Source organism: Acanthochromis polyacanthus, chromosome 16 (assembly GCF_021347895.1).
Source record: "Acanthochromis polyacanthus isolate Apoly-LR-REF ecotype Palm Island chromosome 16, KAUST_Apoly_ChrSc, whole genome shotgun sequence".
NCBI classification, from domain to species: domain Eukaryota; kingdom Metazoa; phylum Chordata; class Actinopteri; family Pomacentridae; genus Acanthochromis; species Acanthochromis polyacanthus.
In genome coordinates this window covers 19,335,543-19,361,891 of record NC_067128.1, presented here as the reverse complement: position 1 = coordinate 19,361,891, position 26,349 = coordinate 19,335,543, and the positions used below count along the sequence as shown (strand labels likewise).

Sequence of the window (26,349 nt, the reverse complement as noted above, 5' to 3'; positions counted from 1 at the left end):
TTGGTTTTCTAAGCCACTCAGAAGTCGACTTGCTCGTGTGTTCTGGATCAACCCAGTCTCACATCAAATTGTGACATAGTCACGTTTGTCCACAATGCAAAACGTTACAATCTCACAATTTGGCCCTGAAAATTGTGAGATGCTCACGTTTTTTCCCCCAATTCTTTTGTATTGGTCTGACGAAGGGTCACGTGACTGCTTGCTGCAGGCTTCTCAAAATGAAAACATGGCGGCTATTCCTTTTATTTTCCGTGGAAAATGCATTCTTTTAAGATAGTTTGGACAGAAAAAAACATTTTGATGACATTTTTAGTGAGAAATATATATAACACTTTCACATTATCCATTCAGTTATTGGAAATGATCTGTGGTTTGGCTTGTTTTTACGCTGAATTTCACTTCACGGCATTAAATTGTGACAGTGTCACATTTTGTACGTTATGCTGGTTGATTAGGACGCTGCCAAAAACGAAAACAAGCGGTGTGTTTATTTTTGTATTGTTGCATTGTGTAATTTTTGGAGTTGTTAAATCATTTATGTAACTCTTGGTGATTACTGCTAGTTACTGAGATGTCTTCCCCGGCCTTTCATTAGTTGACGCGCTTCGCTCCCTTGTTAACAAGTTGCATTTCAATGATCCACAAGTCTCTCGTTGTCAATGCAAACAACCGTATTTATTTCCATGAACGTGCTTTTACCGCAATCATTTGTTGAGCTCATCCATGCACCAGTCAGCGTACAGCGATCTAAAAACTTTATTCCTGCCCACAACAAGATCCCCCTGTCTTTCTTTAGCCCGTGGAAGCGTCCATAGCAACCACCATAGCAACGGTGGGAAACGTAACAATTCCATTCCGAGACGTGAAAGATTCATCGTAATAACAAACCAAAGATCACACACAAGAACTGAACGAATATTGTGAAATTAAAATGTATATTTTTTTGGTGTCGCTGTAATGCCTGAGGCTTTGCTGCTGTCCGCTTTCTGACCGTGGTCGGCAAAACACGGGAGAACGACGTGCAGCACCTGCTGCACCTTTCTTCTTCGGTGGTGTCTGTGTAAAACAATGTCCAACATGCAAACAGCACACCGAGCGCCATGAAGCACAAAATGCAGGTGTAAATCAATGACATCTTACAATTACAATGTCCTGTCTTTTAACTAATAAAGACACATATATAAAGAACTTTACATCAGTTTGTTTGTTTGTTTGTTTGTTTTATTAAGATCCCCTATTAGCTTTTGCAAAGCAGCAGCTATTCTTCCTGGGGTCTCCATAATTTCATTTGTGACAACACCAAAAAGCAACATGTACACAAAATACATACAAATCAAATTACAAAATACATAAACAATACATACAAAAATACACGTATACAATACAAATAACGTACATATACAAAACCTGTCCTAACCAAAAGCATACAACACATAATACTCCCACCTTGAATTATAAAAATAAAATTTTCTTCTTCAAAGATACCATGACCTAACAGTAATAATTAAAGAATAATCTACCTCAGAAACCAACCACAACATAAATCACATAAACAGTGACATTACAGTCACTACATTTAAGTTTAAGATTTAATTTAATGAATTATTGTATTTTACAAATTTCTATTCCCAAGCAACCCAGTAAACTAATAACTAAAATTTTGTGCTACGTAATGCTCTTTTAGTTTTATTTTAAAGTTTTCAATATTCCCCATTTTTGAGAAAATCTGGATGTTATCGCTCGCTCCCGACAAAAGCATCAGTTTTTTAAAATATTTTGGATTTCGATTAATTAGACAATGAACAAATTGGCATAATTTCCTGGTGGGTGTGTTTATGCAGCCTATTAAATACTTTTTTCCTCATGAAATAAAGTACAATCCATACATCATGGTCCAGTGTTCATTGTTTGTTTTGTTCACTGACATAGTGCAATAAAGTTTTGTTTTTAAACCATCCAGTACCGTAATGAATATTGAATGAATATGGCATCTCGTTTACATCTCTAATTAAGGAGCAAGAAATTTACTGACGTTGATTTGAGATTCAAGACAAGCAGAGGACACACTGTGTGCCCCTTTAACGTCCAAAAGGCCAATTAAGGTCAAAATCTCACAGATTCTTTGACCAATTTGGACCAACCTGCACATGCTTGATATTGGGTCCTAAACCAATACTGGTGTATGTTTTCAGACCACCAGGACGTAGAACGGCAAAACAGGAGCAAAGAAGACACTGGAACAGGGGCCTTTGTTAAAATGAATGAGAAACAGTGTGAGAACATCAATCAAAGTGCACCAAAGTGCATAAAGTCATAGGACAGGGTGTGCTGAATGCTCCGGGAGCAAGTCTGCAGTGAAAACACCTTTTATGGGGTCAAGGGTCACTAAATCTGAAGACTTCAAATGAAGGAGACATTTTGTGTAACATATCAAGTATCATAAAAGTCATTCCCAGTGGAATTCAAGTCTGATATTGTGTGGGCCTGTTCAGAGCAGTCACATGAAGCACTGTATCTGTTTTCAAGGGTCTAGCCCCATGGGAACCTGCTTTTTTCAGCAGTGAGGCCTGCTAGTAGTGATGAAGCCTGAGGCCTTCAAACGTGTAAAAATCATTCCTGCTCGGTCATTTTTGGGTCTAGTGACACCAAATCGGACACACTCCTAGTAGACCACCTCCTGACCTTGCATATTTTTTTTCAGAGAGTTAGCTCAAAAGGGGATCGAGCACGGCCCTGTTTCTTACTCTACGGTTAACCCTTTAATGTCCAAATGCTTCAAAACGGGCTAAAAAGGTCAAAATCTCACACAATCCTTCACCAATTTGGACCAAACTGCACAGGTTCTATATACAGAGGCTAATGTGAACGCTCATGCACCTTTTCAGACCTCCAGGGGCCCTGAAGAAGGAATGAGGGCCAAAAAAAACACGTTTTTCAATAGTTGTCCCTCTTTTGCTCTCATTTCTCTTCTGTAGCACTCAGAGAGCTGAAACCTGGGATCTGGTACCTCTGAAACATCTAAAATCTAAATCCACTGGAACTGTTTTGCTAGCCCCTCCCAAACCGGAAGTAGCTCCAGGAACGACATAGAGACTTGTGCTTCAAATCAATTGTTCACCAAGGTCACCTGAATCACCCCTAAAAGTTTCAGCTCATTTGATGCAAAAATTACTAATTTATGGGGCTTCAATGTCCAAAAATGTGACATTTTGACCCTGCGCCAGGGGTCACAGGAAGGTCACAGAGACATCAAACCAGCACAGTTCAGCTCCAAATATAGCCTAGTATAACATACTAAAAGATCAGCCCCAGGGTCCCAGTAGAAAAATCTGACCAAGTGTTCATGTTGGAAAATCAGGTCTTGTTAGACTCATTGACCCTGAGAGCCTTCTGCCAGTGGAATTAGACCCTCACCCTCATTTTTTACCCGAACGGGACGAAATTTTAACCACAAGTACTAGGACCCCTTGTGAGTCGGTATATACAATATCAGCCTCCTAGGTCAACAGGGGGCCAAATGGTGCCATGTTGAAGTTTGGAAGTGTGCCCCTTTAATGTCCAAAAGGCCAATTAAGGTCAAAATCTCACAGATTCTTTGACCGATTTGGACCAACCTGCACATGCTTGATATTGGGTCCTAAAGAAATACTGGTGTACGGTTTCAGACCACCAGGACCTACAACGGCAAAATAGGAGCAAAAAAGACTGCTGTAAACTTGGACATTTTAAAGCAGGGATCCATAGAGATTAACTCGTTTTTGAAGCAGCTTCAAGCAGACGTTTGACAAACTGTAATTTTCTGCATTTCCATGTTGCCTTTATTGTTCATTCAAAGAGTTTGCTATTTGGTTGCAGCACAATTTCCTTGCAGTCATTGTATAAGTGGAAAAGAATATTCCATCACTGAAAAATCTTTGTTTTATTCATCATAACATCTCAGCATTTAGTCATCCTTTTATCATTAATTTTCTTTGGTGCACCTCACTGTGCTGCACTGACCGACTCTGAAAAGAACACTTTGCCCACACACACAAAACTTAGGTCTGTTTGTGTGAAACTTCATTCATTACCTTTTTTTGGCTACTTTATTGTGTTTTTAGCGTGTTTATGGTTCCTCATATATAAAGAGTATGTATATTTAGTATTAATGAGGAGAGCAATAATTATATTTTTCTCTGTAGATGTTGTGGTATTTGTTGTTGTTGTAGTTGTGTTGCTATGCTGGTGCGTCATTAACTCCCTGAAGTAGTTTCTAGTTGCTCCAGTCGTATTTTAAATCCCCCTGGGCTCATTGTGTTTACTGCAATATAAAGTTGTGTGCCTCTATGAAAACAGCACAACCATGGATGGAAGTATAGAGAACTGAAAAAATGCACTTTGTTTTTTTTTTGGCCCTCATTCCTTCTTCAGGGCCCCTGGAGGTCTGAAAAGGTGCATGAGCATTCACATTAGCCTCTGTATATAGAACCTGTGCAGTTTGGTCCAAATTGGTGAAGGATTGTGTGAGATTTTGACCTTTTTAGCCCGTTTTGAAGCATTTGGACATTAAAGGGTTAACCGTAGAGTAAGAAACAGGGCCGTGCTCGATCCCCTTTTGAGCTAACTCTCTGAAAAAAAATATGCAAGGTCAGGAGGTGGTCTACTAGGAGTGTGTCCGATTTGGTGTCACTAGACCCAAAAATGACCGAGCAGGAATGTTTTTTACACGTTTGAAGGCCTCAGGCTTCATCACTACTAGCAGGCCTCACTGCTGAAAAAAGCAGGTTCCCATGGGGCTAGACCCTTGAAAACAGATACAGTGCTTCATGTGACTGCTCTGAATAGTCCCACACAATATCAGACTTGAATTCCACTGGGAATGACTTTTATGATACTTGATATGTTACACAAAATGTCTCCTTCATTTGAAGTCTTCAGATTTAGTGACCCTTGACCCCATAAAAGGTGTTTTCACTGCAGACTTGCTCCCGGAGCATTCAGCACACCCTGTCCTATGACTTTATGCACTTTGGTGCACTTTGATTGATGTTCTCACACTGTTTCTCATTCATTTTAACAAAGGCCCCTGTTCCAGTGTCTTCTTTGCTCCTGTTTTGCCGTTCTACGTCCTGGTGGTCTGAAAACATACACCAGTATTGGTTTAGGACCCAATATCAAGCATGTGCAGGTTGGTCCAAATTGGTCAAAGAATCTGTGAGATTTTGACCTTAATTGGCCTTTTGGACGTTAAAGGGGCACACAGTGTGTCCTCTGCTTGTCTTGAATCTCAAATCAACGTCAGTAAATTTCTTGCTCCTTAATTAGAGATGTAAACGAGATGCCATATTCATTCAATATTCATTACGGTACTGGATGGTTTAAAAACAAAACTTTATTGCACTATGTCAGTGAACAAAACAAACAATGAACACTGGACCATGATGTATGGATTGTACTTTATTTCATGAGGAAAAAAGTATTTAATAGGCTGCATAAACACACCCACCAGGAAATTATGCCAATTTGTTCATTGTCTAATTAATCGAAATCCAAAATATTTTAAAAAACTGATGCTTTTGTCGGGAGCGAGCGATAACATCCAGATTTTCTCAAAAATGGGGAATATTGAAAACTTTAAAATAAAACTAAAAGAGCATTACGTAGCACAAAATTTTAGTTATTAGTTTACTGGGTTGCTTGGGAATAGAAATTTGTAAAATACAATAATTCATTAAATTAAATCTTAAACTTAAATGTAGTGACTGTAATGTCACTGTTTATGTGATTTATGTTGTGGTTGGTTTCTGAGGTAGATTATTCTTTAATTATTACTGTTAGGTCATGGTATCTTTGAAGAAGAAAATTTTATTTTTATAATTCAAGGTGGGAGTATTATGTGTTGTATGCTTTTGGTTAGGACAGGTTTTGTATATGTACGTTATTTGTATTGTATACGTGTATTTTTGTATGTATTGTTTATGTATTTTGTAATTTGATTTGTATGTATTTTGTGTACATGTTGCTTTTTGGTGTTGTCACAAATGAAATTATGGAGACCCCAGGAAGAATAGCTGCTGCTTTGCAAAAGCTAATAGGGGATCTTAATAAAACAAACAAACAAACAAACAAACTGATGTAAAGTTCTTTATATATGTGTCTTTATTAGTTAAAAGACAGGACATTGTAATTGTAAGATGTCATTGATTTACACCTGCATTTTGTGCTTCATGGCGCTCGGTGTGCTGTTTGCATGTTGGACATTGTTTTACACAGACACCACCGAAGAAGAAAGGTGCAGCAGGTGCTGCACGTCGTTCTCCCGTGTTTTGCCGACCACGGTCAGAAAGCGGACAGCAGCAAAGCCTCAGGCATTACAGCGACACCAAAAAAATATACATTTTAATTTCACAATATTCGTTCAGTTCTTGTGTGTGATCTTTGGTTTGTTATTACGATGAATCTTTCACGTCTCGGAATGGAATTGTTACGTTTCCCACCGTTGCTATGGTGGTTGCTATGGACGCTTCCACGGGCTAAAGAAAGACAGGGGGATCTTGTTGTGGGCAGGAATAAAGTTTTTAGATCGCTGTACGCTGACTGGTGCATGGATGAGCTCAACAAATGATTGCGGTAAAAGCACGTTCATGGAAATAAATACGGTTGTTTGCATTGACAACGAGAGACTTGTGGATCATTGAAATGCAACTTGTTAACAAGGGAGCGAAGCGCGTCAACTAATGAAAGGCCGGGGAAGACATCTCAGTAACTAGCAGTAATCACCAAGAGTTACAAAAATGATTTAACAACTCCAAAAATTACACAATGCAACAATACAAAAATAAACACACCGCTTGTTTTCGTCTGTGGCAGCGTCCTAATCAACCAGCATAACGTACAAAATGTGACACTGTCACAATTTAATGCCGTGAAGTGAAATTCAGCGTAAAAACAAACCAAACCACAGATCATTTCCAATAACTGAATGGATAATGTGAAAGTGTTATATATATTTCTCACTAAAAATGTCATCAAAATGTTTTTTTCTGTCCAAACTATCTTAAAAGAATGCATTTTCCACGGAAAATAAAAGGAATAGCCGCCATGTTTTCATTTTGAGAAGCCTGCAGCAAGCAGTCACGTGACCCTTCGTCAGACCAATACAAAAGAATTGGGGGAAAAAACGTGAGCATCTCACAATTTTCAGGGCCAAATTGTGAGATTGTAACGTTTTGCATTTTGGACAAACGTGACTATGTCACAATTTGATGTGAGACTGGGTTGTCTGGATTGTTGTCCTGCTGCAGAATCCAAGTTCACTTCAGCTTGGGGTCACTAACTGATGTCTAAACATTCTACTTCATAACTTTCTGGTAAAGAGCAGAATTCATGGTTCTATCAATCGCAGCAAGTCATCCAGGTCCTGAAGCAATCCCAGACCATCACACTACTGTTAGTATAATGCTCTCTTTCTGAAATGCTGTGTTACTTTTACAAAAGATGTAACAAGACACACACCTTCCAAAAAGTTCAACTTTGGTCTCGTCAGTCCATAGAATTGTGTCAGAAAAGTCTTGGGGATCAATCAGATGTTTGTTCACAAACAGTAAGATGAGCCTTTATGTTCTTTTTTGTCAGCAGTGGATGGAACTCTGCAATGGATGTCATCTTTGCCTAGTCTCTTCCTTACTGTTGAGTCATGAACACTAACTTTAACTGAGGCAAGGGAGGCCTACTGTTCTTTAGATATTGTCCTGGGTTCTTTTGTGACCTCCTGGATGAGTCGTTGCTGTGCTCTTGGGGTAACTTTGGTTGACCGGCTTCTCCTGGGAAGGTTCACTACTGTTCCATGTTTTCTCCATTTGTGGATAATGGCTCTCACCGTGGTTCACTGGAGTCCTAATGCTTTAGAAATGACTTTGCAACCCTTTCCAGACTGATAGATGTCAATTACTTTCTTTCTCATCTGTTCTTGAATTTCTTTGGATCGCAGCATTTTCTTGCAGCTTTTTGAGATCTTTTTGCCGACTTCATTTTGTCAGACAGGTTCTATTTAAGTGATTTCTTGATTGAACAGATCCGGAGGTAAGCAGGCTTGGGTGTGGTCAATGAAATTGAACTCGCTTTCCAAAAAATGTGATTAGTCACAGTAAATTCATGATTTAACAAGGGAGGCAATTACTTTTTCACATAGGGTCAGACAGGATTGGATAAACTTTTTTATCTTAAAACATTACATCATCATTTCAAAAATTACATTTTGTGTTTACTTTGGTTGCCTTTGTCTAATATTTAAATTTGTTTGATGGTCTTAAACTTGTAAGTGGGGGAAATATTTAAAAAAATAAGTATTCGAGAAGGGGGCAAATTTTTTAACTGCACTGTAATTCTGAAACAGAGACTTGTTGACTTACAGTTTGTTAAAACTGAACACAATGTTTAAACAAGACATTGAAAGTGGCAGATGCTATGGATAAAAATGTGTAACTTGTTGCTTTTCTTTTGTTTATGTGGTCTTTTTATTAAAGGTTAAACACAGCGTCTCCACTCTCTGAAGTCGTGTTGCAGCGTCTCTCTGGAGAGGTTGTGTGTGGAGCTCAGCCAGCTGTAACTCAGCTGCAGGAATGTCCACATGAAGTGACAGCGGCGGTGTCGGCGGAGTTTGTTTGATTTCTAAGCGTGGGCCCTGTCTGATGTGGTAGACATCAATGTGAGACTCCTGCTGTGAGAAGCCAAATAGCTTCAAGGATGTGTGTGTGTGCTTGTTTGAACAATAGAAGTACCTGTTTTCTGCCTCCTTTTGGTGTGGCTGATGTTGAGGAGATTTAAATGAATGGATTAAAAGACCCTCACAAGTCTACATGACACTAATAATCCCAGTGCACAGTGCTTTTTTTCCCCTTAGATCTGAGAAGAATTCTTCAGCCTGCAGTAGGCAGAAATGTGGAAAAGGTGTTGAGCTCAGCTCTCGAACACACACTTCGAACATGTAAATACAGTGAATGCAAAGGTCAACATTTATTTGTGGCTTGATCTAGGATTCAAAATCCTTCCTCCTGAAAAACATCCTACATCTGACCCACTGCACCACCACATCCCCAAAAACTTTGTTGCTCTTTATATTATCTCAGCTGCTCTGGATGAAACCCCTGGAATTGGATAAAATCTGTCATTACAAGCTAGATTTTCTAAAGTCTGAAAACAAAGCTAGAAGGAGATGCAAAGCTTACTCTCAGACTACATCAATTAAAGTATATTGAGAATCTAATATGAATGCTTTGGACAACAATGTAAAAGGGAAAATAAAGGTCTAACACAGCTTTAGTGATTTTGTGAGCTTGAGTTGCAATGTACAGTTCATATAACACCAAATGGATTTCTCGTCTATGAAAAGCAACATCTAACATTAATAATCTTGGTGAAAATCTGTAACGTTGGTAAACTTTTAATAGCAATAAGCTAAATAACACTAAACGCTTTTTTCTACAGGAAATGTCCAATGATCAGCTGACTAGACAAATCTAGGATGGGGAAAGATGGGGTCGCCTTTATCACGTCATAGTTTTGACTCACTGTTTATCAGTCAGTGTTTGTTTTAGGAACCAAAACCACTTAAATTTAGAAAAGGATCATGGTTGGGATAAAAATGCACCCTGTTGTGACGTTTACTACATGCTACAAAGCTCTCTGTTGCAGGTTACCATGGCAACGACTCCATTGGAGAGTCTACATGTCCACAAGAGGTCAATGATGGTATTAAGTTTAGTTTACGTTGATCAATGATCAGAATGGATAATAACACATCTACCGAGCCTAGTACAAGGTGGTGGAGGTCCCTACTGGCCCATATGTATGTGAATAATATGTACTGATAATTGGCCGTTCAATGGGCTGATTTTTATATGGATACTACTCTATGAAGGAACGCAGTGAAGTTATGTGACAATCGCCATCGGTTTGTCTGTCTGTCTGTTAGCAACATTAGTCAAAAACAGATTTCAATGAAATTTTCGAGGAAGGTCAGAAATGACACAAGGACCAAGTGATTAGATTTTGGTAGTGAAGCAGCTTATAGTCTGGATCCATAGATTTGTGTGTCATTGTAAGATAGCGTCATGGCGTCACTGAAACTGTGACTACAAGTGAACACTTTGTCAGATGATCACATGATTGTGATCCTCCTACAGATCGACCGCTGTGGATCACAAACTTTTTAAAGATTTCATCCACCGGAAATGATACAACTGAGAAGCCTTGGCTGTGTGCTGCACACTCTCAGTGCTTTCTTGTTACTGTATTACTGGTATTTCAAAATGGGTTTCAATGTTTGTATTGTGATGCTTTGTGATTTCAATCAATGCTTAGCCTGACCTGTTGCCACTTAAAATGTAGCAGCATAACTTCCCCTCAGTCTGTATTAGAGCTGTTAGATAAGAAACTAGTAAACAATCCTCTCTGGGCTCAGATCTGAATGTTATTTCACTTGATCTAAACAATGGAGGACAGAAGTACAACGTTCATGTTATTTTTCACAAAAAAAAAGATCAGAACCAAGTTTACACAAGGGCTTTTAGAGTGAACAACTTCCACATTCACACATGACCATCGTCTGTCACAACTGACCATGATGACAACAAGCTTCCTCTGCTTTCAGATCCAGTCTGACACTGCAGTAATGATGGCAGCTCTTGTAAGCACAACACACAAATCTTCTCTATGTTCTATTACTCCACCAAGGAATGTGGCAGAATTATGTGACGATCAGCGTTGGTTTGTCTCTCTGTCAGCAACATTACTCAAAAACAGATTCATGGATGTACATGAATTTTCAGGGAAGGTCAGGAATGACAATCTGAGTTTTGGATTTGACTGTTTGAGACTCTGACAGTAAAATCCAGAGCTCAGATCCTTAACCTGGTGAAGATGGCGAGTAAGATCATGGGTACCCATGCTCCACTCATGCCACAAGTCTTGTTTATACAGGCCCCTATCAGGCAGGCAAAAAGTATTCTTTCGGACTCATCACATGCCGTATTTCAGATTATGGACTGCTGAATTCAGACAGAAGGTATAGAGTCCCACTGTGCAGGCTCATCCATTTTAAAAATTCCTTTATCCCGCTCTCAATCAAGCTCAATAATGAGCAGTTAGGTGCAGCTACCAAAAGAAGGTAGCTAAATGTTGTGCACATAGGGATGTATGCATGGCTATGCGTGTATTTTTCTTTAAATTATTTAACTTATTTACTATATGGCAGATATTTTATGAGTTTTAGTAGCATGTGCTCTGTTTTATGTGTGCAGTACAGCTTGTTTTTACCTGTCTGAGACAAATTTATCCCATGAAGACAGTAAAACAAACCCTGAACCTTGGACACAAGGACCAGTTGATTAGATTTTAGCAGTTATGGGGATTATAGTCTGGATCCACAATTTCTATGTCATTATGGCACGGAGTAACTGTAATTAGCTGCTTTCTGATGATCACATGATTGTCATCCTACTACAAATCGACCGCTGAAGACCACAAATTTTTTTAGAGATTTCATCTGTTGGAAATGATACAATGACTGAGCAGCCTTGGCTGAATGCATTGCTACTAATTTATGTTTTTCCTCCCTGACCTCTGTATCTGTAAACATCTTGGTGTCTGAGTTTCTTTTTTGAGTTTAATTGTCCAACTCAGCTGGTTTACAGCTGCACAGAACTGTAACGTGTACGTAAACAAAGCAGTCAAAATGTTTGATTTCACGAGTCATTTAGCGGCTAAACTAAATTCAACGTGTCTTTGCCTGTGTTGAGAAATAACAGCTGCGAGTTAATTTGACATGACGGAGACGCAGGATGCTGCACAAACAGACTTGATGCTTAACGCTGTGAATGATTCGAGAGCAAATTCTTTCGAGTGAAATAAAAATAAAAAGAGACATGAAAAACGAGCATTTGAGGCAGGTATAATCAGCAGACAACCGGCATTTCAGGCCCCAGAGTTTTTGGCCGATAGCAGAGCTGGAGCGATGTTTTGACGAGCGAGTCCTCGTTTAGCTTATGCAGTCATTGCTGCCAATACACACGTGGACAAAATTGTTGGTACCCCTCAGTTAAAGAAGGAAAAACCCACAATTCTCACTGAAATCACTTGAAACTCACAAAAGTAACAATAAATAAAAATTTATTGAAAATTAAATAATCAAAATCAGCCATCACTTTTGAATTGTTGATTAACATAATTATTTAAAAAACAAACTAATGAAATAGGGCTGGACAAAAATGATGGTACCCAGAACTTAATATTTTGTTGCACAACCTTTTGAGGCAATCACTGCAATTAAACGATTTCTGTATTTGTCAATGAGCGTTCTGCAGCTGTCAACAGGTATTTTGGCCCACTCCTCATGAGCAAACAGCTCCAGTTGTCTCAGGTTTGATGGGTGTCTTCTCCAAATGGCATGTTTCAGCTCCTTCCACATATGTTCAATGGGATTCAGATCTGGGCTCATAGAAGGCCACTTTAGAATAGTCCAACGCTTTTCTCTCAGCCATTCTTGGGTGTTTTTGGCTGTGTGTTTTGGATCGTTGTCCTGTTGGAAGACCCATGACCTGCGACTGAGACCAAGCTTTCTGACACTCGGCAGCACATTTCTCTCCAGAATGCCTTGATAGTCTTCAGATTTCATCGTATCTTGCACACTTTCAAGACACCCTGTGCCAGATGCAGCAAAGCAGCCCCAAAACATTACTGAGCCTCCTCCATGTTTCACCGTAGGGACAGTGTTCTTTTCTTCGTATGCTTGGTTTTTGAGTCTATGAACATAGAGTTGATGTGCCTTACCAAAAAGCTCCAGTTTGGTCTCATCTGTCCAAAGGACATTCTCCCAGAAGCTTTGTGGCTTGTCAACATGCATTTTTGCAAATTCCAGTCTTGCTTTTTTATGAGTTTTTTTCAGCAGTGGTGTCCTCCTTGGTCGTCTCCCATGAAGTCCACTTTGGCTCAAACAACGACGAATGGTGCGATCTGACACTGATGTACCTTGGCCTTGGAGTTCACCTTTAATTTCTTTGGAGGTTGCTCTGGGCTCTTTGGATACAATTCCAACGATCCGTCTCTTCAATTTGTCATCAATTTTCCTCTTGCGGCCACGTCCAGGGAGGTTGGCTACTGTCCCGTGGGTCTTGAACTTCTGAATAATATGAGCCACTGTTGTCACAGGAACTTCAAGCTGTTTAGAGATGGTCTTATAGCCTTTACCTTTAAGATGTTTGTCTATCATTTTTTTTCGGATGTCCTGGGACAATTCTCTCCTTCGCTTTCTGTTGTCCATGTTCAGTGTGGTACACACCTTTTCACCAAACAGCAGGGTGACTACTTGTCTCCCTTTAAATAGGCAGACTGACTGATTATGAGTTTGGAAACACCTGTGATGTCAATTAAATGACACACCTGAGTTAATCATGTCACTCTGGTCAAATAGTTTTCAATCTTTTATAGAGGTACCATCATTTTTGTCCAGGCCTGTTTCATTAGTTTGTTTTTTTTAAATAATTATGTTAATCAACAATTCAAAAGTAATGGCTGTTTTTGATTATTTAATTTTCAATAAATTTTTATTTATTGTTACTTTTGTGAGTTTCAAGTGATTTCAGTGAGAATTGTGGGTTTTTCCTTCTTTAACTGAGGGGTACCAACAATTTTGTCCACGTGTGTAGCTCCATGCTATTCTACTAATCAGTGTGGCGCTAATGAGCCAAGAAAGTATAGCTGTAAAGTGCCAGCATCATGCAGAGAAGGAGAAGATGCCAGCTAGAAAAGATGAATGAAAACAATCCAGGTTTCAATTATTTAAAAAAAAAAGGTTTTACAAATGTTTTGCGAGGAAGGATTTGACTGGATACACACAGGAGACAGTGAATGTAAACTTTGTCTTAGAAGGAAATTCACCTTCAGAGTTGCCAATAACATTTCATACTCGCAGTCAAATAAGCACATTGAATAATTATTGTGTTTGATTTCTGCCAAAAGAGTGACCAAACAGACAGGGGACATCTTTCAAACTTGCCTTTCTGTGTTAAACAGCGTCATCTATCATCACAGAGCAGCTAGGTGTGTTGTAAAACGTTGTGAATTACAACTTTAAAGGACTTGTAGTTGTCTTCCTCACATTTCCATCAATTGTTTAATTCTTGTGTTCCATGTCGTCGTCCAACCGCACACAGTGGAAACTAATATCACTCGGCTGTGAGGCGCCAGCTCTCATAATTTGGCATTGTGTATGAGTGTTTGGACTTCACTGAGCTCCAGCAGCACAATTAGCCAGATCAAACCCCTGCAGTGTGTTTGTGTGTGTGCACACGCAAGTCTTTGGAATCTGTTGCTGCTTAATTAGTCCGCTAGTAAAACAGAAAACAGACATTTAGAGGACTAATTTGGACGTCTGCTACGGTGCTCTGAAGTCCCTGGAGCTTTAACGCCCCCCTCCTCTGCTGCAGGTTTCTAAAATCACTGTGGCCATTTATGGAGCGCTGCATCACTGAGACATGCTGCTTTTATTTGTGCTGGACTTTGTTACACACTGCAGTGTCCCAGTTTATTGCATCTCATGGCCTTATTGGGTTTGAAGCCGAATTGAACGTGTCAAATTCTGCATGTTTGCGGTGGTTTTTTTGTTCAAAGAAAGGATCTAAGTTGTTGTTTTCTCAAAACAGTTTTTGATGACACAAAGGAGAGAAATGGAGTCAGAACTGGAAGAAATCCGACTGAAAGTGATATTTATGAAAATCTGAACAATCATTCAGCACTGATTTTCATTGATGCCAATTTTCTTGTTAACAATGTCCAGACTGGATTTTTGATTAATATTATCTTCATTGAAAAAAAATACTTTTCTATCAAAAGTACGGACATTTCTAAGTGTCCTCAAACTTCTGAACAGTAGTGTATGTTTGATCATCCCAGAGAGAATGACTCCTCATGTCTTTCATAGTTCAAACTCATCAGCAGTTTGACGTGTGTGATTCTGACAGTTAAGTGACAAAAAGTCGGAGCCTTTTCAGCTAAACTAAAGATAGCAGAGAGAAGACAAGTATGGGAACAGATCAGATAGACTGAAAGAAAAACCAAACACACTAGACCAATAAAATGAATGTGGCATGGCCCAAAAACAATACACAGAGTTAGTTGTAAGAAGATACATTTAGCATGGGGAAACATGTTTTGGAGTTGATATGCAGAAGAGTGTGAAAAACAGCAAGTTTGTAGAGGTTGAAAAATGTAAGTAGTAAAATATCTATAGTCCGTAGAGCCACTATTTTTTCGAGAGTTGGTCAGGACTGTGGGCACTTAACACAAAATATGAATAGTAATTTCAGGCTTTTTGTATAATAAACTATTAAAGAAATTCCATTTTCTATGTTTGGGGTTTCTTGACATTATAATTATCACATTCCACTTGAAACATTTTTGGAGTTTTCTCTACTTCTAGCTGTGGTTGTGTTGTTTCCAAAGAGGTGCAGGATGAAGAAGAATGAGCCCACAGTGAAAAAAAAATGTGACAGGAGCCCAGAAACTGCTTGGGATTTAGAGGGTTAATGGTGATGCAACACTGGCAATTATAACTGCAAAATTTCTTACTGATCGAAAAAACATTTCTGCCTCAAGACGATATAAAAATTCTTTGCAGTCCTGAGGAAACACACACACACAGAATGAGGTCTGGTCCAATTAGTCTTGACATGTTAATGGCCTGTGTCTGACTGCCTGAAAGAGGCCGTCTCCTGACTTTTGAGACTCTTCTTGTCTTGACTGACTTTTCCTTCTCTTTGGTTTGTGCGAGTGTGTGCTGCTCCTTGTTTGATGGACTCCTACTGGGAAAGCTGGACCGTCTCCAGACTCCTTTCTTTAGAAAGGACCACAGCCAGAGAGCAGAAACTCATTAGAGAAGGCTTTATGTTCTCAGAGTCAATTGAGGGGCCCTGGGGACTGTGTGTACACATATGTCTACATGTAGGCACACGCACACGCACACGCACACACACATATATATATATATAAAACAACTCCAATTTAGAAACTAAAATGTATTCTAATTTTTTAACTCTTCAAAGTAGCCACCTTTAACAGATATAACAGCTGAACACACTCGTAGCATTCTTTCCACAATGGAACTCAAATGTTCGTCAAAAAGTTCTTCCCAACTCTGTTGCAGAAGTTCCCATAAATGTGTGGCACTTGCAGGTTGCTTTGCTTTCACTCTTCTGTCAAGTTTATCCCAAACCAGCTCCATGGGGTTTAAGTCTGCAGACTGCTGCCACTCCATGTTTTCAAGCTTACCATCTTGTTCTTTTTATCCTTCAGTAGTTCTAGCATAGCTTGGACTTATGTTTTGGGCCATTATCTTGCTGTAGGATGAACCCCTCACCAACTAGGAACATACCAGCGGGTACTGCATGGCGCTACAGAACCCTGAACCATGTCAAACATGGTTCAGGGTCAGACCTGGTTCCAGTAAAACAGTCCCAGACCGTCACACTTCCTCCTCCATGTTTGACAGTTGATGTCACACACTGAAGAACCATCCTTTCTCCTACTTGATGGCGTACAAAAATCCTGCATGATGAACCAAAGATTTCAAATTGTGATTCATCAGTCCATCATACCTTCTACCAGTCTTCAGTAGTCCATTGGTGGTGTGTCATGGCCCACGCAAGCTTCTTCTTGTTATTCTGATGTCTTAACAATGGCTTTCTTGCAGGAACTCAACCTACCAAACCAGCAACTCCAAGTTTTCTCTTCACAGTTGAAATTGAGACTTCTTACTACGACCACTATTAAGCTGTGTTTGAAGCGGTTGTCCTGTGAGCTGCCTATCACGCATGCCTTTAACTCTCAGAAACTTGCCTTCTGATTCTGTTGTGACTTTGGGTCTTCCAGACCTTTTCCTGCCAGAGTTTTCCTCAGTTTCTGAGTGTCTTTTGATGGTGAAGAAAAATGTACTCACTGTTCTAATATGTATATAAAAAAAACGTCTCTCAGTGCGCTACGTATTTAGGTGTGTGCATATGTATTTTCTGAGTATACAGCAGTATTAAAATTTCTCATGTGTTTATTATGTATTTCTGGACATATGCATACATGTTTATTTGGGATTTTTTCCATTATTGACACCCCAGATAACAAACTATGGGTGAATCAATGTTGAATCTATGTTGAGACCTAACGTAGAAATGATACAGAAAGCGCAAGGTTGATAAAATGTTGAGTCAACGTTTGCTTACATAGATTACATGTTTGCAAACATAGATTCAACATTAATTAAACATTGACCTGTCAAACATTTTAATTAAACCAAAATACAATGTAGATTCAATGGCATCTTTTAAACACAAACTTCAATGTTGACAAAATGTTGTTGAATCAACGTTGATCCATCCATCAATCTTCAACCGTAACCACAATTCAACCTTCTTAACCCTAATTCAACATTGATTTAACATCTTTTGGTATCTGGGTAAAGTGTGATTTATGGTTGAAAAGCAAACGTTGACTCAACATTTTATCAACCTTGCGCTTTCTGTATAATTTCTACGTTAGGTCTCAACATAGATTCAACATTAATTCACCCATAGTTTGCTATCTGGGACAGTACATGTGCCTGTTTATCTTCATGTAGTAAAATGTTTTTGAAAAAAAAATGTATGCTGGACATATTTGCATTCATGACTGCAATTTGTTGCAAGTATGGGAGTTTTTCTTTGTGTCTTTCAGTGTGTCTCTTGGTACGAATACGTACTGTGTGTGTATGTTCATGTTGATATAGGACTTACTCTCCTGCAGGCGACGTGTTTAGGAAAGGAATTTCTTACTCGTGTGGAACATAAACAGACTGAGATCAGAAACACCTCATCTTCCGCAGCCTTATTGTTTCCACAAGGGTGTAGTTTAAGACCTTTAAAGTTGGTTTATAAAGGCGTTAGAAGTGGCAGTTTGTGGTGTCAGATTTGCCCTCAGAAAGTTTTTCTACAGACAAACTTAGCCAGACACATATGGTTCACATGCAAGACAGGTCTTTATCTTGTCGCGTGTGCTTTTTAAAATAACCTCAAAGGAGCTACAGTATCTAAAGCTTGTGGTTATGCTAAAATCAGCCTGTCATTGTTTTCCTAATGGTCAAGTATGCCGGCGTCCTCCACCTCACTGGTGTTCCAAAGGCCTAATTTGTTTCTATAAGACTGAAAATGTCCTCTGCATCAAAAATATCTTTAAATGTAGAACTTAAACAGACAGAATTCTGTAAAAGCAGTAAAAGGTACCTGTAACTAAGAAAAAGAATTTCTGAGCACAAAGCTGAGACTCACACAGAAGTTTCTGCGCCTTCTGTAAGATTTTCAGGAGCTTGCTTATTATAAAAGTTACACAGTAATTATGTCCTAGTCTATATTTACTATTAACGTATGAAACAAGATACAATCAACAAAAAAAATGTTTCGACTATGGCCTATAAAGACAGGAACTATAATATTAGGTCAAAGTTGAACAAAACATCTGTATTTCTTACATTTGTTTCAGTATATGGACAAACATATCACACATTTTGTAATGTCAAAGAATTTATTCTTCTGTCTGCTATTCTGACAGCAGCTAAATGTGTTGGCTTCACGTCTGAATGAACACCCTGGTAAATTTACTGTAAGAATCACAAACAATGGCAAACATTTCTGTATCACAATAACAGACAGACACACTAAAGTTTCAAATTTTGAGCTGCGTGAAGCAATCAAAAGTCAGTGAGAGGAAGGATTTTTCCAAATTTCAACACCACTACTTCTCCATAAACATCAGAGAACAAGAAAAATAAATGTTTGTTGTCAACATCACAAAACACCTCTCTCATCCCCTTACATTTTCACATCTGTAACAGATTGAAATATCCATAAAAACAAATTTTACTGTGATGAAGACGGAGTCTGTAACGGTTTAATGATCCTGACCAATAATAAGTCTCATCCAGGTTCTGATAAAACGTTAAGTGCTGAGGTTCAGTTTGTTGTTTCCATCTGTCTTTCATCTGAGTTTATTAAATACCTGCAGCATCAGACAGCAGCAAGATTCATATGAGTGATCCAAGAGAGAGAGGAACGACAGCAGTAATTTCAGTAATTACTGATAAATTAAACCAAACATCTCATGCAGAAGACACTGTGTATAGATGATGAATGGATGGATGGATGAACCTTTGTTTCGATGACAGAGTTGTGTCAATTTAACTAACTGATGAAGCAGCAATGTCACACATCCCATGTCTGAAAAGGGCTTTATAAAGATATCGAGTACACACTGAAGCCAGACTAAGACTAGACACTAAAGTCATAGCTGGTCATGTGACTGATGATGGAGATGGCTGATTACATTAACAATTAAAAAATGGTGCGGCTGAACTCAATACACCTGTAGTGTATTGAGTTGGGAGAGTGATAAAACATTTGTCCAGCAAATGACAAAACTGAAACATTGATTTTTTAAAACAAACCTTAATGCAACAGAAAATTATGAACATCTGTATTTGTTTTAATGGCATTTAGTAAATTGTACTCTCAAACAATAACATTAGGACACCCCCTCTACTGTGAAAAGTAGATTTTAAAAAAATCATGTTGTCATTCATAATGTCATCCATGCGGTCTGCTTTTCCAATGACTTACTTTTCATGCTTTTTAAAATCTACCTCCATGAATCACATTATCTTTCAGGCCATAGCTGTCACCCAAGACTCTCCCATAAATAATTTACTTTCCTCAAAGCAAAAGGGGATTTTTGCTATAGCAGTAAAAGCTTATGTAAAACACAAAACTAATTATGAAAGCAAGTGCATGACCAAATCCATTTATTACAGATGCCAGAGACCAAAATAAACCAAAGCTGTTTGAGCACACGGGGCTTATTGCCCATTTCCACTTGGCAATAACATGACCGTTACTGGTATCACTAAAAGACACAAACACTTATTGGACGATTTCATGCCTTAAAAAGAAAAATAAACTTGCCATCATGTTTTCCAGTAATTAACTGGCGAAGGAAAAGATCACCACCACGCCAAACCTGTGAGCTGCATGTTTTCTCCAACTGGAAAACATGACTCAGTTGCACCTACAGAAGGATGGAAGCCATGTTTCAAGATCTACAGCAAATCCTCTACCGACAGGAGCTGCTAAACACCACAGGTGGAGGACTTCTTTAATGAATACTGTATGAATCAGTGGGTGGAAATCACTGAAACATTCATTTTATTCTCAAGACTCCAAAACAGAAATACTTTCAAGGTTTGCAGGGTCATGTGTATAATACACTGCCTGTCCAAGAAAAAAAGTCACAGACTAATATGTTGTTGACCGCCTTTAGCTTGAGTGAAGCATACATTCACTGTGGCATCATTTCGATGAGCTTCTACAATGTCACAGCATTTATGTCCAGAGTTGGATTCATTTTCTACCATGATCTTATACCGATGATGGGAGAGTCAGACCACTGCACAAAGTCTTCTCCAGCACATCATGCTCCTTGATCCACTCATTCACAATGTAAGCCCCTTGAATCCTGGTACCAGCATCTTGGAACATGCCCATGTCACCAGGGAAGGAAACTCCATTGATGGAAAGATCTGGTCATTCAGTATATTCAGGTAGTCAGCTGACCTCATTCTTTGGAAACATAAAGTTGCTGAACCTGACCAACCTCAGATCATAATTCTAACCCCCACAGGTTTACAGACACTAGGCTTAATGAATGCATCACTTCATTCGCCTCTGTTCTAACTGTCATGTACCCTAAACTTTGGAACAGGGTAAATCTGGACTCATCAGATCACATGACCTTCTTCCATTGCTCCAGAGACTAATCTTTATACCACCTAGCAAACAAAAGCCTTTTTTTCTGATTAGCCTCACGGACCAGTGGTTTTCGCAGAGCTACACAGCTGTTTAGTCCCAATCCTTTGAGTTTCCATCACATTGCATGTGTGGAAATGCTCTTACTTTGACCAATTAAACATAGCTGTGAGTTCTATTGTTGATTTCTTACGACAGAATTTCACCAAACATTGAAGTGATCTCCGATCATGATCATCTAAGGGTTTGCTCTGACAACAATTCGTCCTCAAAGATGATGGTTCACCACTATCCTTCAGGTTTTAATAATGTGTTGGATGGTTCTTAACCTGATTTTAGTAGTTTCAGAAATCTCCTTAGTTGTTTTCTTTGCTTGATGCAGGTCAATTATTTGACCCTTCTGAAACACTTTAACATCCTTTCCATGACCACAGGATATGTCTTCCAACATTCCGGTTGTTTAAGAAATGAGAAGCTCCTCACTGCATCAGCTAGGGTTAAATAAGTTATTACCAGCAGAAAACATATTCATCACTGCAGTAACTATCCGATGGAATGCTCTTATCTATGACCTTAGTTAAATCCAGGTGGCGACTTTTTTTTTGGACTGGCAGTGCATAATAATAGAGACCGTGACAAACCACTAGATCCCCACTCAGCTCATAAACACGGATATAAGAAGTGTCACTTCTATCCTGAACACCCACCCAGTTATCAGTCCGAGTTCTGTCTGTGAGGCCACAAATGGGCCAATCTCTGACTACTAAATGTGTTTGTTGAGTGTTTTATACAACCTGTTATTCTGAGAACTGACTCCAGATGTAGCATGAGGTATTTGTGGCAGTGTCTGGCCAAAATGCAACCAAAACATCCCATTCCTCTGCACAAGGAAGAAAAAGGGTTCTTCTAAGGATATACGGTAAGAATCTGTAAAACCGTAAGCACAGTGTTACGGGGCTTTATAATGGAAAGTGCTACATTACGAGACTGTTTTGTTGCCTTTTGCATGAGTCAACAGGCAATGAACACCAATGTAGCATATAACTTAGCGCATGTGTGACCTTTGGTTTTTATGTACAAGACTGCAATTGAGGGTTTAAAGGAAAAATCCAGTAACAAAACATAATAATGTGAATATGTAATTGGCTGGATCTGGACATAGAGAGCTGGATCAGTTTCTGCACTTTTAACTGCTCGGAGATCAACCCGCATTCTGGCTTGTTTGTTTTATGTCTGAAATATGAAGTATTACACACCGTATCTGTTATTGTTATTTTGTAGTTTATAAATTGTACTAAGGACTTGCAACAAATGGAAACAAGCTGTAAACACATAATACTGACCTTTAAAGTTGATGTGATGAACATACACAAAGTTGTTTCTAGAAAGCCCTGTTTCGCCAAAAATACATTCCTGCTTTCATGCATTTATCTTTATCTATTGTTTACAATCAGCATCTGTTCCTTCCTTTCAGCTAACCAATCATACACTAAATGGGGTGGCTCTTGTCACTGCAGTAACCCCATAAATGGAGGAGATGCATGTCCTGAAAGAGTTGTATTTCAACCAAAACAGGGATATTTTCCTAAACCCAACCATGTTATGGTCCTGGCAATGCCTCCCTCTTTTCCTTGTGTTTCTTTGTTTTCCCATCCCTGTGTTTCTTGTTCTCTTGCCCTCTGTGTGTGCGTTTGGGTGTGGATGACCCACTTTCTCTGGCAGCAGTTATTGGACACACCTGAGTTACATTCCCAATCAACTCCCTGCTGCATAAAACTCCGGCTCAACTCTCAAATCTTCGCCAAACTGCCTTGCCTTCACTGGTGGTACTATTGCCTCTGCCAAACCCTCATTCTAGTGTTGTGCCTCCAGTGTATTTCTTGTGCTCTAGTAATTCTACAAGGCTCTGTGCATCACATTCTCATCTACAGTTTTCCACCAGCCTCTGCTCCTCTAATTAGCCAGATGTCAACCTACAAACTCCAGACCTTTGTGCTCATCTCCTCCAGCCTCCACATGGTCAGTTAGCTAGCTCACATTCAGTGTTTCTGCCAAGTCTGCCTCTGCCTGCTAAACCTGCAGGCCTCTCTGGATTCCCACTTGTCCTGACTCATCACAGACAGGTACAGCACCCTCTTCCTGGATCTTAACCAAGTCTCCTTCACCAGAGCTATAACAATAAAATGTCCTTTAAAACTCTCTTCTGTTTGTGCAGAGTTCTGCAATGAACCAAGTAGTTTTGATACCTAAAAAATGAAAAAAATAATTTGACCAAGAAGGAGAGCGATGAGCGCTGCGTCAGATGACCTGACCTCCACAGTCACCTGACCTAAACCCAATCCTGATGGTTTGGAATGAGATGGACTGCAGAGTGAAGGCAAAAGGACCAACAAGTGCTCAGCATCTCTGGGAACTCCATCGAGACTGTTGGAAAACCATTTCATGCGACTACCTCATGAAGCTCATGGAGAGAATGCCAAGAGTGTGCAAAGCAGTAATCAAAGCAAAGAGTGGCTTTTTTTTTAAAGAATCTAAAATATAAAACATCTTTTGAATTATTTCACATTTTTTTTGTTTACTACATTACTGCATATGTGTTCATTCACAGTTTTGATGCATGAAGAATGTAGGGAGAATCTACAATGTAAATAGTCATGGAAATCAAGAAAAAACATTAAATAAGAAGGTGTGTCCACACTTTTGACTGGTAGTGTCCATTTGTGTGAGCCTTTGGTATCATTTTAAATTGCAAGTCTGCTTCCACTCTACTACCAACTCCTGATGGAAACATCTGGTTCTCTAGCTGCTGAAGTGCAGCGTTCTCCAAGTTGTTTGGTGTTTAGTAGTTTTCAGTGAGAGTAAAACAACATTAATGAGTCGTGAGAATGAACTGAAACAGCAAAGTTCTGCCCTATAATTATCTGTAGGTATCACCTGTAACATATAAACACATCCCCCTTAAGATAAAGTATTTGTTACAGCTACTCTGAGGGTATAGCTGGACAAACATTATTATTTAATGAAATATATATGTGTATGTATATGTATGATAATGAGATCAGTGTCAATAATAGACATTAAAAGCAGTTCTCTGAGATCATGAAACTGACAAATAAATATGAGAACAGTTTCAAACAGAACGCTGATCCACCACATTTTCTGCTGTTAGAAAACACCTCTTGAAGCCGTTTAACATGCATGGTCCCCATCATAAACATTTAATACAGCAACAAATTGCATACCTGGGTACCAGATAGCAAGAATTATATTTCAGTTCAGCATATTTCTTGTCTATTGTAATGTTTTACAGTTTCAGCTGCAAAGTAAGCTACTGTAATACTTTGGATGCACTTGGAGAAAAACATCTGAAAGAGCTTAGGAACCTTCTAACCTTGTTTCATTTGGCATTAAAGCTAATGGAGAGACAACAGAAAAGCGGCGACTGTGGATGAATCACTGCATCTGGTTTCCTTTTAGAAACGTTAAAGTCTTCAGGGTATCGCACATAATATGAGCCAATCAACTGCATCCAGGAGGAGGTGTGTTTTCATGAAATACAGCCAGATCCTGTAGAATAAGGGCACAAGTAATGGTAAAATAGGCATTAATTCCCCCACAGCACAAATGTTACATAATATACTATTTCCTTTGAGTCCTAAAATAGTTGAAGTAATAAAAATGACTGTATATGTTATTGGCAGGCTAAAAGATCTAAAAAGCTGGAACTGTTCTGCAACACCTATTATTTTGATCTGAAACTAACATGGTCTTTGTCATTATATGGAACCCTTGGGAACCATTGCAAACTGCTAAGCTGCATTACCCAAAATGAATGGGGGAAGAACACTTGACAGATTTTTATGAATACCATGATGGTTTAACCTTTACTCCAGCAGTTCCAAGGTTTTCATCTTTTGAATCCTCAAAACAAAGCAATGTCTTTTGCGACCATCATCACTAGTTGCACATCTACTGCTTCTAAAGGATGAGCTCTGACAACGGGATTGGTTTTGTTTTTGCCTTATGAGTCTGTGTGCATCATAATGGAATAATACGGTCTTGGAGACATCTACTCTGTCGTATTACAAAGTAGTCTGTCCTTCTGTCGGTGAACTGATTTTATCAATATGACAGAATCATGGGGTGATGCCATTGTGAAATGGTCTGTAGTTTACTTTTTTTGTTTTAATTGGATGAATATTTTTGGAATCTCATTTCATCATCAATCAAAGCTTTATGGGAGAGTGAAAAAGAAAAAGCCACCTGTGAAAAAACAAACAAAAAAACCTACACCAATTCTCAAGAGTTCATCAGAGGACTCTAAAGTAAACGAGAAGAAGGTTCTTTCAACTGATGAGACAAAATTGACCTTTTTCACTGTCAGCCTAGATGCCACCCTCGGCAGACACTAAACACCAACACAAATAAACTATCTCCACCATGAAGCACGGTGGTGGCAGCATCATGATGTGAGGACGCTTTTTTGAAGCAGCCCTGGAAGTCTTGTAAAGGTAGATGGTAAAATGAATGCAGCATCGTTCATAGAAATCTAGAGAACAACCTCATTACTACTTACGTAATCATTTGTTTTATAGTTTTAATTGATTGATCTTACTCGAAATTTGTAGAAATCTGCTTTCAGTTTGACTTGAAAGTAGGTTTTTTAAATCCCTGTAAAACGGCCAAATAAGACTGACCATGATTCAGCGCTGAATAACAAAAACAGGGCAAAATGTCCAAGGGAGGTGAAGGTAGCTTACAATCAAACTGTGGATGTTGAAGTTATGTGAATGTATACAGGAGAAACATGCTTTTATTTTAGTGCTGATAGAATAACAAGCACTCAGATTTGTCTTGTGTGGGCTACTTTGTTACAACACTTGGTTCTCAGGACTTCTGAGAACTGAAGTCTTCAAAATCAAGCTACATCTTGCCACCATTTGGACCGATATACATTCAGAGCTGCCAAGTTCAGCATAAATGCTACAAAGACAAACCTCGTCTTAAGAAATCACTCTCCTCTTGAACTGTCAGTCAAAACAAGTGACTATGAAGACAAAAGTTTCTCCCTCTCTTTCATTTCAGAAGACTAATCTCTCTGAGCCTCCTGACCAGAGCAGACAGAGCCTCCTGTTATCTAAGTGGAGATAAGCTTGTAGAAATTACAAACTGATGAGGCAGATCTTAACCCCACGATGAATAAAGCAGGCTTCATTGGGGTCTTTCATCTGCTGTCATTTCACTTTCATCTGTCTCTGTTTATCATTCTTGCAGCTTTACTTATCCACAGCTAAGATTTAGGATTAGATGCGCTGACACAGCAGATACTATATTTTACTTACGTCACAAATGCAGATGTTGTCAGCCAAAGATGAGGCTCTATAATCCTGGTAGAAACGAAATATGAATGTGTGTGAATGCACAGGAGACAGTGATTGCCTTGAAGTTGGGGAAAGGCCAAGAAGGCAATGTAAGAGAAAAACAAAAAGTCAAAGTC

The 26,349-nt window shown here is 39.0% G+C and overlaps 1 protein-coding gene across 1 annotated transcript in view; it reads right to left on the bottom strand.

The window, feature by feature from the left end:
- scara5 (scavenger receptor class A, member 5 (putative)) overlaps positions 1–26,349 on the bottom strand; it is a 132,221-nt gene that overhangs the window by 83,881 nt on the left and 21,991 nt on the right. The gene's annotated exons all lie outside the window — the stretch shown is intronic.